Source organism: Nerophis lumbriciformis, linkage group LG12 (assembly GCF_033978685.3).
Source record: "Nerophis lumbriciformis linkage group LG12, RoL_Nlum_v2.1, whole genome shotgun sequence".
Taxonomy (NCBI): Eukaryota; Metazoa; Chordata; class Actinopteri; order Syngnathiformes; family Syngnathidae; genus Nerophis; species Nerophis lumbriciformis.
The window spans coordinates 11,191,409-11,208,547 of NC_084559.2; the positions used below are offsets into that span (position 1 = coordinate 11,191,409).

A 17,139-nucleotide genomic window follows, 5' to 3' on the forward strand; every position below is an offset into this window, starting at 1 on the left:
TGTGAATGAATCCAGTGCACAGCTGCAGTAATCAATACGAAAAGGCGACGTGAGCGCGCAATGTTTATATAGGAACTTCTGATCCTAATTCAGACTCCCAAATTAGAGCTCCCGTTTTCTTATTGATTTTATAATGTATATTTGTCTAATGTGTGTGTTCTGAAATAGTGACGGGGAATAGAACAAGGATGGACAATTCAACCCTTAACTCAACAATGAGTAGATGAGTGTTATGTGTGTGTAAATGTGTAAATAAATGAACACTGAAATTCAAGTATTTCTTTTATTTATTTATATATATATATATATATATATATATATATATATGTAATAAAAAAATATATATATAGCTAGAATTCACTGAAAGTCAAGTATTTCTCATATATATCTCTTAACCACGCCCCCAATAACAGGTTAGTTTTGGTGAATCAACTCACTGAATAATATCCATGTGATCTTTATAAGTTTAAGTACACATTCTGATGGTGGAGCCTAACTCTAAAAGTGTTTGTGAGTTGTAGTTTGTATTTGTGAATGAATCCAGTGCACAGCTGCAGTAATCAATACAAAAAGGCGAGGTGAGTGCGCAATGTTTATATAGGAACTTCTGATCCTAATTCAGACTCCCAAATTAGAGCTCCCGTTTTCTTATTGATTTTGTAATGTATATTTGTCTAATGTGTGTGTTCTGAAATAGTGACAGAGAATAGAACAAGGATGGACAATTCAACCCTTAACTCAACAATGAGTAGATTAGTGTTATGTGTGTGTAAATGTGTAAATAAATGAACACTGAAATTCAAGTATTTCTTTTATTTATTTATATATATATATATATATATATATATACAGGTAAAAGCCAGTAAATTAGAATATTTTGAAAAACTTGATTTATTTCAGTAATTGCATTCAAAAGGTGTAACTTGTACATTATATTTATTCATTGCACACAGACTGATGCATTCAAATGTTTATTTCATTTAATTTTGATGATTTGAAGTGGCAACAAATGAAAATCCAAAATTCCGTGTGTCACAAAATTAGAATATTACTTAAGGCTAATACAAAAAAGGGATTTTTAGAAATGTTGGCCAACTGAAAAGTATGAAAATTAAAAATATGAGCATGTACAATACTCAATACTTGGTTGGAGCTCCTTTTGCCTCAATTACTGCGTTAATGCGGCGTGGCATGGAGTCGATGAGTTTCTGGCACTGCTCAGGTGTTATGAGAGCCCAGGTTGCTCTGATAGTGGCCTTCAACTCTTCTGCGTTTTTGGGTCTGGCATTCTGCATCTTCCTTTTCACAATACCCCACAGATTTTCTATGGGGCTAAGGTCAGGGGAGTTGGCGGGCCAATTTAGAACAAAAATACCATGGTCCGTAAACCAGGCACAGGTAGATTTTGCGCTGTGTGCAGGCGCCAAGTCCTGTTGGAACTTGAAATCTCCATCTCCATAGAGCAGGTCAGCAGCAGGAAGCATGAAGTGCTCTAAAACTTGCTGGTAGACGGCTGCGTTGACCCTGGATCTCAGGAAACAGAGTGGACCGACACCAGCAAATGACTGGCTTTTACCTGTATATATATGTATACATATATATATATATATATATATATATATATGTAATAAAATATATATATATATAGCTAGAATTCACTGAAAGTCAAGTATTTCTCATATATATCTCTTAACCACGCCCCCCGCCCACCCCCGACCACGCCCCCACCCCCCACCCCCCCACCTCCCGAAATCGGAGGTCTCAAGGTTGACAAGTATGAACATTGCTCACTGTCGGAATGTGTGCTCGCTCTTGTTCGCCGCCTGATAAGCCTTTCGACGCACAATGTGCTCTTTTCTCTCCTCGGCGTAACCCACTGATTATAGGCTTTGCACGATCCATGGGGGAGGGGTAATGAGCGTCTTAATCAAAGGGTTGTTTGAGGCACCTGACAGCAGCATCCGACGGTGCGACTATGTGTTTCTCTTCCGTCCCCGCAATAGCTTTGCTTCCCCAGGACTGCCTGGCGGAATCAATCCCCCCTCTAAATCTTGACAAGTCCCTGATATATTTGACATCCAGTACAAGAGTCTCAGTAATGTGCACACAATCAGTCTGACAAGCCAGCTGTAAATCTGTTGCAAGACCTCGTCGGCAGCGATGCGATACGGAACTCACTTTAGCATCTCTATTGGTATTCAACCATGAATTGCTGAGATCTCTCCTTGAGACTTTGCTGCTGTGTTTGACATGTTGGGGCTAAGTTTGTTTTCACAGGCTTGTTTTTTAATGCAAAACAAATAATGTGGGACTGTACGCCGTGTTATTATACCTAACGATCTAAGACAGTGGTTCTCAAACTTCTTTCGCCACGTTACTACCTCAGAAAACACTCGGCTATCCAAGTTTCGATAAATCCATCCATCCATCCATCCATCTTCTTCCGCTTATCCGAGGTCGGGTCGCGGGGGCAGCAGCCTAAGCAGGGAAGCCCAGACTTCCCTCTCCCCAGCCACTTCGTCCAGCTCTTCCTGTGGGACCCACGAGGCGTTCCCAGGCCAACCGGGAGACATAGTCTTCCCAACGTGTCCTGGGTCTTCCCCGCGGCCTCCTACCGGTCGGACGTGCCCTAAACACCTCCCTAGGGAGGCGTTCGGGTGGCATCCTGACCAGATGCCCGAACCACCTCATCTGGCTCCTCTCGATGTGGAGGAGCAGAGGGTTTACTTTGAGCTCCCCCCGGATGGCAGAGCTTCTCACCCTATCTCTAAGGGAGAGCCCCGCCACCCGGCGGAGGAAACTCATTTCGGCCGCTTGTACCCGTGATCTTGTCTTTTCGGTCATAACCCAAAGCTCATGACCATAGGTGAGGATGGCAACGTAGATCGAGCGGTAAATTGAGAGCTTTGCCTTCCGGCTCAGCTCCTTCTTCACCACAACGGATCGATACAGCGTCCGCATTACTGAAGACGCCGCCTGTCGATCTCACCATCCACTCTTCCCCCACTCGTGAACAAGACTCCGAGGTACTTGAACTCCTCCACTTGGGGCAAGATCTCCTCCCCAACCCGGAGATGGCACTCCACCCTTTTCCGGGAGAGAACCATGGACTCGGACTTGGAGGTGCTGATTGTCATCCCAGTCGATTCACACTCGGCTGCGAACCGATCCAGTGAGAGCTGAAGATCCTGGCCAGATGAAGCCATCAGGACCACATCATCTGCAAAAAGCAGAGACCTAATCCTGCAGCCACCAAACCAGATCCCCTCAACGCCTTGACTGCGCCTAGAAATTCTGTCCATAAAAGTTATGAACAGAATCGGTGACAAAGGGCAGCCTTGGCGGAGTCCAACCCTCACTGGAAACGTGTCCGACTTACTGCCGGCAATGCGAACCAAGCTCTGGCACTGAGCATACAAGGAGCGGACTGCCACAATCAGACAGTCCGATACCCCATACTCTCTGAGCACTCCCCACAGGACTTCCCGAGGGACACGGTCAAATGCCTTCTCCAAGTCCACAAAACACATGTAGACTGGTTGGGCAAACCAGTCGAGCAAAGTTTCGATAAAACCAGCAAAGTTTCGATAAATTAGAATCAGAATCAGAAATACTTACTCAGTAGAAGCATTTAAGTCCCATTTGTATACACTAGCCTTTAAATAGACCCCTCTTTTTAGACCAGTTGATCTGCCGTTTCTTTTCTCCTTTTCGTGTAGAAGGGGGGTACATATACATATATTCAATTGAATAGACTGCAAAGACAAGATACTTACAGTTCCAACTGGAACTGCAAATATTAGCTCATTTGGAGTTTGATGCCTGCAACATGTTTCAAAAAAGCTGGCACAAGACTGAGAAAGTTGAGGAATGCTCATCAAACACTTATTTGGAACATCCCACAGGTGAACAGGCAAATTGGGAACAGGTGGGTGCCATGATTGGGTATGAAAGTAGATTCCATGAAATGCTCAGTCATTCACAAACAAGGACGGGGCGAGCGTCACCACTTTGTGAGCAAATGTGTGAGCAAGTTGTCGAACAGTTTAAGAACATTTCTCAACCAGCTATTGCAAGGAATTTAGGGATTTCACCATCTACGCTCTGTAATATCATCAAAAGCTTTGGAGAATCTGGAGAAGTCACTGCACGTAAGCGATGATATTACGGACCTTCGATCCCTCAGGCGGTAATGCATCAAAAAACCGACATCAGTGTGTAAAGGATATCACCACATGGTCTCAGGAACACTTCAGAAAACCACTGTCAGTAACTACAGGTGGTTGCTACATCTGTAAGTGCAAGTTGAAACTCTATTATGCAAAGCCAAAGCCATTTATCAACAACACCCAGAAACGCCGCCGGCTTCGCTGGGCCTGAGCTCATCTAAGATGGACTGATGCAAAGTGGAAAAGTGTTCTGTGGTCTGACGAGTCCACATTTCAAATTGTTTTTGGAAACTGCGGACGTCGTGTACTCCGGACCAAAGAGGAAAAGAACCATCCGGATTGTTATAGGCGCAAAGTGTAAAAGCCAGCATGTGTGATGGTATGGGGGTGTATTAGTGCCCAAGACATGGGTAACTTACACATCTGTGAAGGCGCCATTAATGCTGAAAGGTACATACAGGTTTTGGAGCAACATATGTTGCCATCCAAGCAACGTTACCATGGACGCCCCTGCTTATTTCAGCAAGACCATGCCAAGCCACGTGTTACATCAACGTGGCTTCATAGTAAACGAGTGCGGGTACTAGACTGGCCTGCCTGTAGTCCAGACCTGTCTCCCAGGTGTGTGGCACTATGTGAAGCCTAAAATGCCTGTTGAACAACTTAAGCGGTACATCAAGCACCAATGGGAAATAATTCCACTTCAAAAATGTGTCTCCTCAGTTCCCAAATGTTTACTGAGTGTTGTTAAAAGGAAAGGCCATGTAACACAGTGGTGAACATACCCCTGTGACAACTTTTTTGCAATGTGTTGCTGCCATTAAATTCTAAGTTAAAGGGGAACATTATCACAATTTCAGAAGGGTTAAAACCATTAAAAATCAGTTCCCAGTGGCTTATTATATTTTTCGAAGTTTTTTTCAAAATTTTACCCATCACGCAATATCCCTAAAAAAAGCTTCAAAGTGCCTGATTTTAACCACCCGTCCATTTTCCTGTGACGTCACATAGTGAAGCCAACACAAACAAACATGGCGGAAAGAACAGCGAGCTATAGCGACATTAGCTCGGATTCAGACTCGGATTTCGGCGGCTTAAGCGATTCAACAGATTACGCATGTATTGAAACGGATGGTTGTAGTGTGGAGGCGGGTAGCGAAAACGAAATTGACGAAGAAACTGAAGCTATTGAGCCATATCGGTTTGAACCGTATGCAAGCGAAACCGACGAAAACGACACGACGGCCAGCGACACGGGAGAAAGCGTGGACGAATTCGGCGATCGCCTTCTAACCAACGATTGGTATGTGTTTGTTTGGCATTAAAGGAAACTAACAACTATGAACTAGGTTTACAGCATATGAAATACATTTGGCAGTGCAGACAGCCCAATTTTCATCAATTAATATATTCTGTAGACATACCCTCATCCGCGCTCTTTTCCTGAAAGCTGATCCGTCCAGTTTTGGAGTTGATGTCAGCAGGCCAGGGAAGCTAGGGTCGATAGGGGGTTCAGCTCGCTCGTCTGCGGGAACAAACTGCCGCCATTGCTTGCCGTGCTAGCGAGGTCCTTTGTCCCTGAATTGCTCACACACTCCGGCAGATTCAACGGGGGTCTGGCGGCAGATTTCTTTGACTTTATCGTTTGGAAATGCATCTGCTTTGAGTGTCGCAGGATATCCACACATTCTTGCCGTCTCTGTCGTAGCATAGCTTTCGTCGGTAAAGTGTGCGGAACAAATTTCGTCCAATTTCTTGCCACTTTGGCATCTTTGGGCCACTGGTGCAACTTGAATCCGTCCCTGTTGGTGTTGTTACACCCTCCGACAACACACCGACGAGGCATGATGTCTCCAAGGTACGGAAAACAGTCGAAAAAAACGGAAAATAACAGAGCTGATTTGACTCGGTGTTTGAGAAAATGGCAGATATCGCTCGGAGCGAATATTAGAAAGGCGTTTAATTGGCCAAAATTCACCCATTTAGAGTTCGGAAATCGGTTAAAAAAATATATGGTCTTTTTTCTGCAACATCAAGGTATATATTGACGCTTACATAGGTCTGGTGATAATGTTCCCCTTTAAGGATTATTTGCAAAAAAAAAATTTTCAGTTGGAACATAAAATATCTTGTCTTTACAGTCTATTCAATTGAATATAAGTTGAACAGGATTAGTTACAAGTGCACTATTTAATTCTAGTGAGTATTGTCGGAGGCAGATATTTACATATATCCGAATTTAAGTTGTACTTCTTCCATTTCTTTGTCATATTTGAAAACAGCTCGTGTTTTCCATTTATTCTCTTGATGCTCTGTCAGCGAGTATACTATGTGTGTTAACCTTGAGTTCTTTGGAATGTGTTTAGACTAGCATTTTGTTTTGTCTACAGAGATGGGACGAGAGAGAGGGTGGTGGGATCGGGAAGACGGACCATTTTTGGGAGGCGCGAGAGAATGTTCTAGGGTTAGACTGGTCTCAATCAAAAATGTATATTGGCAAAGCTTTGAGAATATACAACAAAAATACCTATTCTGTCTCTGGTGGTTTTTCAACTCAGCTTTAAAGTGTCGGAAAGAACTTGGGAGCGAATTGTGACTTGAATTCCCTGGGAGGAACAACTGGTCCAAAAACGCAACAGTATTTAAAACATTGATGAGGTAAATCTGCTAAAATTAGTGTATGACAGATTAGAATTAATACATTGTGTGTCATTCTCTCCTTAGATAAATAATTGCTTGTGCTATTATGTTTGCTCCAAACATCTTTGAATGAATATCATGGGCCATTAAACCATAAGCCAAGGTATAGTATATAACTCCTGAGAGCTGCAAATGTCTTCCTTGTAACTCTCAACGTTTTACTTTCATTTGACCGAGAACTCGGCGAAAGATAAATGACATAAATGACATTCAGAGAGTTCTTAAGTGCTGCTCTGACATTGAAGAGATTAGCAGGCCCAGCATGTTGTGTAGACATGACTGACTGCTGCAAAGTACACACAATTTGTTGTTTGGAGCCGCTTCAGCCACATTTCACTTTGACAGACAGACGCCCACACAAACACGTGCATACATGCACATGACTGTACTGCATACTGTACTGCATACTGTACATCAGTGTTTCTCAAAGTGTGGGGAATAGAGACATGACAGGTGGGGCGCGAGGAACGGGAGGAAATTTCACTTTAAATTTTTATTTTTATTATTATATTCTTAGATTATTTTTTTTTACTATGTTTTCATTTTCTATACACACTGTAAATCACTTTGTGATTCTGTCTGTGAAATCCGCTATATAAATAAATGGAAATTCCTAATTCCTAATTTAAATTCCTTTTTTTTTTTTTGCAAAGATTGCAAAGTGGCACTTTTATTGTATTTATTATTGAACTTGATGCAAGTTATTTGATTTATTATTGAACTTGATGCAAGTTATAACACTTTTTTTGATTTATTATTGAACTTGATGCAAGTTATAACACTTTTTTGGATTTATTCTTGAACTTGATGCAAGTTATAACACTTTTGTTTTATTTATTATTGAACTTGATGCAAGTTATAACACTTTTTTTGATTTATTATTGAACTTGATGCAAGTTATTTGATTTATTATTGAACTTGATGCAAGTTATAACACTTTTTTTGATTTATTATTGAACTTGATGCAAGTTATAACACTTTTTTTGATTTATTATTGAACTTGATGCAAGTTATAACACTTTTTTTTAATTATTGAACTTGATGCAAGTTATAACACTTTTGTTTTATTTATTATTGAACTTGATGCAAGTTATAACACTTTTTTTGATTTATTATTGAACTTGATGCAAGTTATTTGATTTATTATTGAACTTGATGCAAGTTATAACACTTTTATTTGATTTATTATTGAACTTGATGCAAGTTATAACACTTCTTTTTAATTATTGAACTTGATGCAAGTTATAACGCTTTTGTTTTATTTATTATTGAACTTGATGCAAGTTATAACACTTTTTTTGATTTATTTTTGAACTTGATGCAAGTTATAACACTTTTTTTGATTTATTATTGAACTTGATGCAAGTTATAACACTTTTTTTGATTTATTATTGAACTTGATGCAAGTTATAACACTTTTTTTGATTTATTATTGAACTTGATGCAAGTTATAACACTTTTTTTTAATTTATTATTGAACTTGATGCAAGTTATAACACTTTTGTTTTATTTATTTTTGAACTTGATGCAAGTTATAACACTTTTGTTTTATTTATTATTGAACTTGATGCAAGTTATAACACTTTTTTTGATTTATTATTGAACTTGATGCAAGTTATTTGATTTATTATTGAACTTGATGCAAGTTATAACACTTTTTTTGATTTATTATTGAACTTGATGCAAGTTATAACACTTTTTTTTTATTATTATTGAACGTGATGCAAGTTATAACACTTTTTGATTTATTATTGAACTTGATGCAAGTTATAACACTTTTTTTTTTTATTATTGAACTTGATGCAAGTTATTTGATTTATTATTGAACTTGATGCAAGTTATAACACTTTTTTTGATTTATTATTGAACTTGATGCAAGTTATAACACTTTTTTTGATTTATTCTTGAACTTGATGCAAGTTATAACACTTTTTTTGATTTATTATTGAACTTGATGCAAGTTATTTGAATTATTATTGAACTTGATGCAAGTTATAACACTTTTTTTGATTTATTATTGAACTTGATGCAAGTTATAACACTTTTTTTGATTTATTCTTGAACTTGATGCAAGTTATAACACTTTTGTTTTATTTATTATTGAACTTGATGCAAGTTATAACACTTTTTTTGATTTATTATTGAACTTGATGCAAGTTATTTGATTTATTATTGAACTTGATGCAAGTTATAACACTTTTTTTGATTTATTATTGAACGTGATGCAAGTTATAACACTTTTTTTTATTGAACTTGATGCAAGTTATAACACTTTTGTTTTATTTATTATTGAACTTGATGCAGGTTATAACACTTTTTTTGATTTATTATTGAACTTGATGCAAGTTATTTGATTTATTATTGAACTTGATGCAAGTTATAACACTTTTTTTGATTTATTATTGAACGTGATGCAAGTTATAACACTTTTTGATTTATTATTGAACTTGATGCAAGTTATAACACTTTTTTTTATTTATTATTGAACTTGATGCAAGTTATAACACTTTTATTTGATTTATTATTGAACTTGATGCAAGTTATAACACTTTTTTTGATTTATTATTGAACGTGATGCAAGTTATAACACTTTTTTTGATTTATTATTGAACTTGATACAAGTTATAACAGTTTTTTTTATTTATTATTGAACGTGATGCAAGTTATAACACTTTTTTTGATTTATTATTGAACTTGATGCAAGTTATAACACTTTTGTTTTATTTATTGAACTTGATGGAAGTTATTTTATTTATTATTGAACTTGATGCAAGTTATACCACAGCTGCACAGTTATTTTATTTATTATTGAACTTAATGTTATTTTATGTTATTGACTTCGAATGTATACAACTTGATGTTCAATAAATTTGAAAATGTTAAAGCTTGGCATTAGCGCTCTGTTGGGGCGATGGGGGCAGGTGGGGCTTGAAAACTCCCCCTTGTCCAAAGTGGGGGATGACAAAAAAAGTTTGAGAACCACTGCTGTACATGCATTCATATATATACTGTATATACAGTATATAGTAAATATATATATATATATATATAGTATATACTGTATATACAGTATATAGTAAAATATATATATATATATATATATATATATATATATATATATATATATATATATATATATATATATATATATATATATATATACATATATATATATATTGTATATATATAGTAAAATAAATATATATATATATATATATATATATATATATATATATATATATATATATATATATAGTAAAATAAATATATATATATATCAAGAGGGGCAAAGACAGCGCACAGTGCATGTGGATCACATGTTACCATGGCGAGAAAACATGGAGAGACATGGAATGTAATAGAGTGATCTATGTTTGTCTGTTGCCATCTCCTGGTGAATGTTGGCTATAGCGTACTGGGGTTACTTTTTGGTTGGCCAACGATTTACGTGGTGTTGCGCACCTGACGTCAAGTGTGTTGAGTCTGTTCTGAAGTCTACAGTAAAGAGACGTACTTCATCCCCTCGCCTGTTTATTGCCTCCAACTCAATATATTACAACAACATTGCTCCATGCGGACCTGGAGGGGGCGCCTGAATTTTGGGAGATTTTCGGGAGAAAATGTGTCCCGGGAGGTTTTCGGGAGAGGCGCTGAATTTCGGGAGTCTCCCGGAAAATCCGGGAGGGTTGGCAAGTATGCATGAAGGACATCATTAATCCAAGTATGATGCAGTGCCTAGGGACAACCAGTAGAAAATGGATGGATGGATGGATGGATGTGCACCACAGCAACATTGTTGCACTGCAGCTCAGATGAAGTCACATCACCAATCAGAACTGACAAGCAACGCTGGGGGAAAAAGTGTGAGGAAATGGCTGAAGGAAAACTATTGTGTAAGACAGCGGGCTGTTACAAATAGTCTTTGAATTCCAATAAACAAACATGGCTTCCAAGCGGGCCGTGACTGAAGCGTGAAAGGAATGATTAGGGGGGGTCACAGTCTAAGTGTCGAGAGAGTGTATTTTCTGCAATGTGTGTAAAAACAGTTCATATCGTAATCTCATTACATCACAGCCAGAAAGTGATTATGGCTCCAGTAAGACTGTTCTGCTGTTGACAGGATTAAATATGACTTTAGAAAGAGTCTGATTATTCTCCTCGTCCTTGCATGCTTTGTAGGAACTGAAAGGCAAGTTTGCCTGTATCAATTTTGATTTCTGGTTGCTCTGTGCACCTGGTCAGTTGTTATTCTGGCTTTAACCAGATCTGCAGAATGGCACAAACATGTACAGTGTGTCCCTCTGTGTTGTTCGTCTGACCGCAATGCTGAAGGTTTCATTAATCCTCAATAAAACATGAAGACCAAGTGCCATCTGCTGGATGACTAATGGACCCACTTGGCTGCATTGCAAAGTGGGATTGGATAAGCACTTTATATGAGAAATACTACAAAATAACATTTTCGGCACAGACTCGATCAAGAGCAGACAGACACTGTAGATCAGAAGTGTCAAACGTACGGCCCCTGGGCCAGATCAGGCCCGCAAACAGGTTTTTTTCCGGCCCGCGTGATGAATCACAAGTGTCTCAAAGGGCTGCACAAGCCACAACGACATTCTCCGTTCAGAGCCCACAAAAGGGCAAGGAAAAACTCATAACCCAGTGGGATGTCAATGTGAATGACTATGAGAAACCTTGGAGAGGACCACAGGTGTGGGTGACCCCCCCGCCCACCCTCTAGAGAAGACCGGATGCAATGGACGTCGAGTGGGTCTAAAATAATATTGTGAAAGTCCAGTCCATAGTGGATCTAACATAATAGTGAGAGTCCAGTCCATAGTGGATCTAAGATAATAGTGAGAGTCCAGTTCATAGTGGATCTAACATAATAGTGTGAGAGTCCAGTCCATAGTGGATCTAACATGAGAGTGTGAGAGTCCAGTCCATAGTGGATCAAACATAATAGTGAGAGTCCAGTCCATAGTGGATCTAACATAATAGTGAGAGTCCAGTCCATAGTGGATCAAACATAATAGTGAGAGTCCAGTCCATAGTGGATCTAACATAATAGTGTGAGAGTCCAGTCAATAGTGGATCTAACATAATAGTGAGAGTCCAGTTCATAGTGGATCTAACATAATAGTGTGAGAGTCCAGTCCATAGTAGATCTAACATAATAGTGTGAGAGTCCAGTCCATAGTGGATCTAACATAATAGTGAGAGAGTCCAGTCCATAGTGGATCTAAGATAAAAGTGAGAGTCCAGTTCATAGTGGATCTAACATAATAGTGTGAGAGTCCAGTCCATAGTGGATCTAACATAATAGTGAGAGTCCAGTCCATAGTGGATTTAAGATAATAGTGAGAGTCCAGTTCATAGTGGATCTAACATAATAGTGAGAGTCCAGTCCATAGTGGATCTAACATAATAGTGAGAGTCCAGTCCATAATGGATCTAACATAATAGTAAGAGTCCAGTCCATAGTGGATTTAACATAATAGTGAGAGTCCAGTCCATAGTGGATCTAACATAATAGTGAGAGTCCAGTTCATAGTGGATCTAATATAATAGTGAGAGTCCAGTTCATAGTGGATCTAACATAATAGTGAGAGTCCAGTCCATAGTGGATCTAACATAATAGTGTGAGAGTCCAGTCCATAGTGGATCTAAGATAAAAGTGAGAGTCCAGTTCATAGTGGATCTAACATAATAGTGTGAGAGTCCAGTCCATAGTGGATCTAACATAATAGTGAGAGTCCAGTCCATAGTGGATTTAAGATAATAGTGAGAGTCCAGTCCATAGTGGATCTAACATAATAGTGAGAGTCCAGTCCATAGTGGATTTAACATAATAGTGAGAGTCCAGTCCATAGTGGATCTAACATAATAGTGACAGTCCAGTCCATAGTGGATCTAACATAATAGTGTGGGAGTCCAGTTCATAGTGGATCTAACATAATAGTGAGAGTCCAGTTCATAGTGGATCTAACATAATAGTGAGAGTCCAGTCCATAGTGGATCTAACATAATAGTGTGGGAGTCCAGTTCATAGTGGATCTAACATAATAGTGAGAGTCCAGTCCATAGTGGATCTAACATAATAGTGTGAGAGTCCAGTCCATAGTGGATCTAACATAATAGTGAGAGTCCAGTCCATAGTGGATTTAACATAATAGTGAGAGTCCAGTCCATAGTGGATTTAACATAATAGTGAGAGTCCAGTCCATAGTGGATCTAACATCATAGTGTGAGAGTCCAGTCCATAGTGGATCTAACATAATAGTGAGAGTCCAGTCAATAGTGGATCTAACATAATAGTGAGAGTCCAGTCCATAGTGGATCTAACATAATAGTGAGAGTCCAGTCCATAGTGGATCTAACATAATAGTGAGAGTCCAGTCCATAGTGGATCTAACATAATAGTGAGAGTCCAGTTCATAGTGGATCTAACATAATAGTGAGAGTCCAGTCCATAGTGGATCCAACATAATAGTGTGGGAGTCCAGTTCATAGTGGATCTAACATAATAGTGAGAGTCCAGTTCATAGTGGATCTAACATAATAGTGTGAGAGTCCAGTCCATAGTGGATCTAACATAATAGTGAGAGTCCAGTCCCTAGTGCATCTAACATAATAGTGAGAGTCCAGTCCATAGTGGATCTAACATAATAGTGTGAGAGTCCAGTCCATAGTGGATCTAACATAATAGTGTGAGAGTCCAGTCCATAGTGGATCTAACATAATAGTGAGAGTCCAGTCCATAGTGGATCTAACATAATAGTGAGAGTCCAGTCCATAGGTACACAGTAAAGGTTGACCGTGGCTCCTCCTCCTCGACCCACATGAAACTTAAAACCTGCCCTAAAATGTCTGTCAAACACAAGAAAAGTGAACTTAATCCTTTTGAATAGTTTTGACCTCTTACGGTTGGTTTGAGTTAGCACTGGGTTGATACGTGGACATGACTAAGGAGGTATTTGATACCTAGGAGAGTTTACATGTTGTGTTTTTTTTGTTCAATCCCAGAAAGACTGTGACTTAAAGTTTAATCCTGGCTTTGTGAATACACTGGGCCCCATTCAGCAACCGTTCTTAAGAACAAATGTTGTTCTTAGGGCCACTTACGAAGTTTTTAAGGAGATTTTTGTATTCACCAATGTTTTCTTAGCTGGGATTTGTTCGTAGGTAAGAACACAATCTGTGAGTGCTCCAGAGCATTCTTAGAGTGGCCTATTTGTTCTTAATTGTGACAAGTTCCCTTACTTCTAATGTCTAATGTTAAATTAATACCATAGATAGGCAGATATAGATAAGACAGACAGACATCTAGCAAACTGAGCAATATGTACTAGAGATGTGCGGATAGGCAATTATTTCATCCGCAACCGCATCAGAAAGTCGTCAACCATCCGCCATCCACCCGATCTAACATTTTTTCAGAACCGCATCCGCCCGCACCCGCCCGTTGTTATATATCTAATATAGACGATGCAAGGCATTAGTGAGGTTATAAAGCTTTTGCCTGTTAAAGAAAGGAGACTGATCCAATGCAGCACACCAGTGCGCAATCATATGGGAGCCGCGCTGAGCGCACCTCCAAGCGCGTCTCGCTGCAGGCGACGGCCGGGTATATGGGCCCGACGCTCCAGCGCCATCCATTTTCAGGGCTAGTTGATTCGGCAGGTGGGTTGTTACACACTCCTTAGCGGGTTCCAACTTCCATAGCCACCGTCCTAGCTGCTGTCTATATCAACCAGGGTGAGCCCCACCCCTTTCGTGAGCGCACTGCGCGCGGAGTGACCCCTGTTACGCGCCCCCGGCAACAGGGGTGGCGGGCAGGTAAGCTGCGCGGGCGGAGCGCGCGGAGTGACCCCTGTTACGAGCCCCCGGCCACGGGGGTGGCGGGCAGGTAAGCTGCCTACCTGCTGCGCGTGACGCCGGCCGCGGCGAAGGCGGACGAGGCGGGGTGTCGGTGCGGTGGGCGCGGTGGTGACCCTGGACGTGCGTCGGGCCCTTCTCGCGGATCGCCTCAGCTACGGCTCCCGGTGGGGCCCTCTCGGGGGAAGGGGCCTCGGTCCCGGACCCCGGCGAGGCGTCCCTTCTCCGCTCCGTAAAAGTGTCCATCTCTTTTTCTTTTTTTTCTTCTGTTGTGGCATATGCAGCAGGTGCCTGCTCGTTTTTCGTATGTGGGTAACAACATTTAACTATGTATATATATTTCCGAATTGGTTTAACTGCCACCCGCCTGAATCTATTTAAAATCTAATTTTTTTTTAACCACCCGACCCGACCCGACCCGACCCGCGGATAAAATCTAATTTTTTTAAATTTCATCTGCCCGATCCGCGGATAATCCGCGGACTCCGCGGTTGTGCCCGCAAACCGCGCATCTCTAATATATACACACACACCTACGCAATCATGAATTACTAGGGCGTTGATTGAGTGATTGGCGACTCTTTAAAAGACTCAACTCACACAATGTCAATGCTTTTGCTGCTACTGCAAGATCCTGCAGATCGTGCTCTGGGTAGGGAGAGCATATTTCACGACCACGTCGACCTATTTTCCCGAAGTGACGAAAATGTATGTGAACGCTTTAGCCTACCGAGAGCTGTCCCCCCTTTCTTTAACTTACGTTTCGACATTATGTATCAGAATCAGAATCAGAATCAGAATCAGCTTTATTGTCATTACGCAAGGTAATGAGATTGAGGCCATTCCATACAGTGCGATGTGTGCATGCTAGAAAAACAATGTGCAAATATATAAAAATTTAAAAAATGTAGAAGTGCAATGAATATGGTGTGAAATGAATATATACATGAAAAAACAAAACAAAAACAGGGTGGTTGGTGTAATGGGTTATTGCACCGAAGAGAAGGCAGTTATGAGGGACAATGGGGCAGTCCGTTCAGGATGGTTATGGCCCTGGGGAAGAAGCTGTTCTTTAGCCTGTTTGTTTTGGTTTTAATGCACCTGTAGCGCTTCCCAGAGGGCAGCAGGTGGAACAGGTCAGAGCCAGGGTGGGTGCTGTCTTTGATGATGGCACTGGCTCTGTTGAGGCAGCGGGAGGTGTAGATGTCCGTCAGAGAAGGGAGAGGGCGGCCGATGATCTTCTGAGCCGTCTTGACCACTCTTTGCACCCTCTCCCCCCCCGCGGGATAATACAAATGTATCTTCTGTAATCTGTTTGTGTTTTTCTCCGTGGGTCTGATGTTCGGCTTTTCCGCCGAAACCTGGAGTGTCAAGTGTTTTCTAAGGTGGTACTTGGTGATACCAGTAGGTTTGGGGTCTCCAACAGGTAGCTTGAGAGTTTTTAAGTAGCCCGCCAACTGATTTTGTGTAGCTGTCCAAAGGGTCACAGTATATTTACTTACATTTGGTGTTTTCAGTTCAATTCCGACATCAGTTTAAATATTGCCAGTCAAATAAACAAAACACAAATAGCTCACTTCTCCTTCACTGATTTCATACTATGATTATTAGAATTGCTCTACATCAGGGGTGCTCACACTTTTTCTGCAGGCGAGCTACTTTTCAATTGATCAAGTCGTGGGGATCTACCTCATTCATATATATCATTTATATTTACTTATTTATGAAATATATGTTTTTGTTAACAAGTTAAAAGTGTTTAATGATAATGCAAGCATGTTTAACACATATAGTTAATATTGTTAACAAGTTAAAGGTGTTTAAAGATAATGCAAGCATGTTTAACACATATAGTTAATATTGTTAACAAGTTAAATGTGTTTAAAGATAATGCAAGCATGTTTAACACATATAGTTAATATTGTTAACAAGTTAAAGGTGTTTAAAGATAATGCAAGCATGTTTAACACATATAGTTAATATTGTTAACAACTTAAAGGTGGTTAAAGATAAAACAAGCATGTTTAACACATATAGTTAATATTGTTAACAACTTAAAGGTGGTTAAAGATAATACAAGCATGTTTAACACATATAGTTAATATTGTTAACAACTTAAAGGTGGTTAAAGATAATACAAGCATGTTTAACACATATAGTTAATATTGTTAACAAGTTAAAGGTGTTTAAAGATAATGCAAGCATGTTTAACACATATAGTTAATATTGTTAACAACTTAAAGGTGGTTAAAGATAAAACAAGCATGTTTAACACAAATAGTTAATATTGTTAACAACTTAAAGGTGGTTAAAGATAAAACAAGCATGTTTAACACATATAGTTAATATTGTTAACAACTTAAAGGTGGTTAAAGATAAAACACGCATGTTT

General features: G+C 39.6%; 1 protein-coding gene across 5 annotated transcripts in view; it reads left to right on the top strand.

Annotated features, from left to right (window-relative positions):
- The window catches only part of fbrsl1 (fibrosin-like 1), a 1,050,133-nt gene that overhangs the window by 251,862 nt on the left and 781,132 nt on the right, over window positions 1-17,139 (top strand). The window lies entirely within an intron of this gene.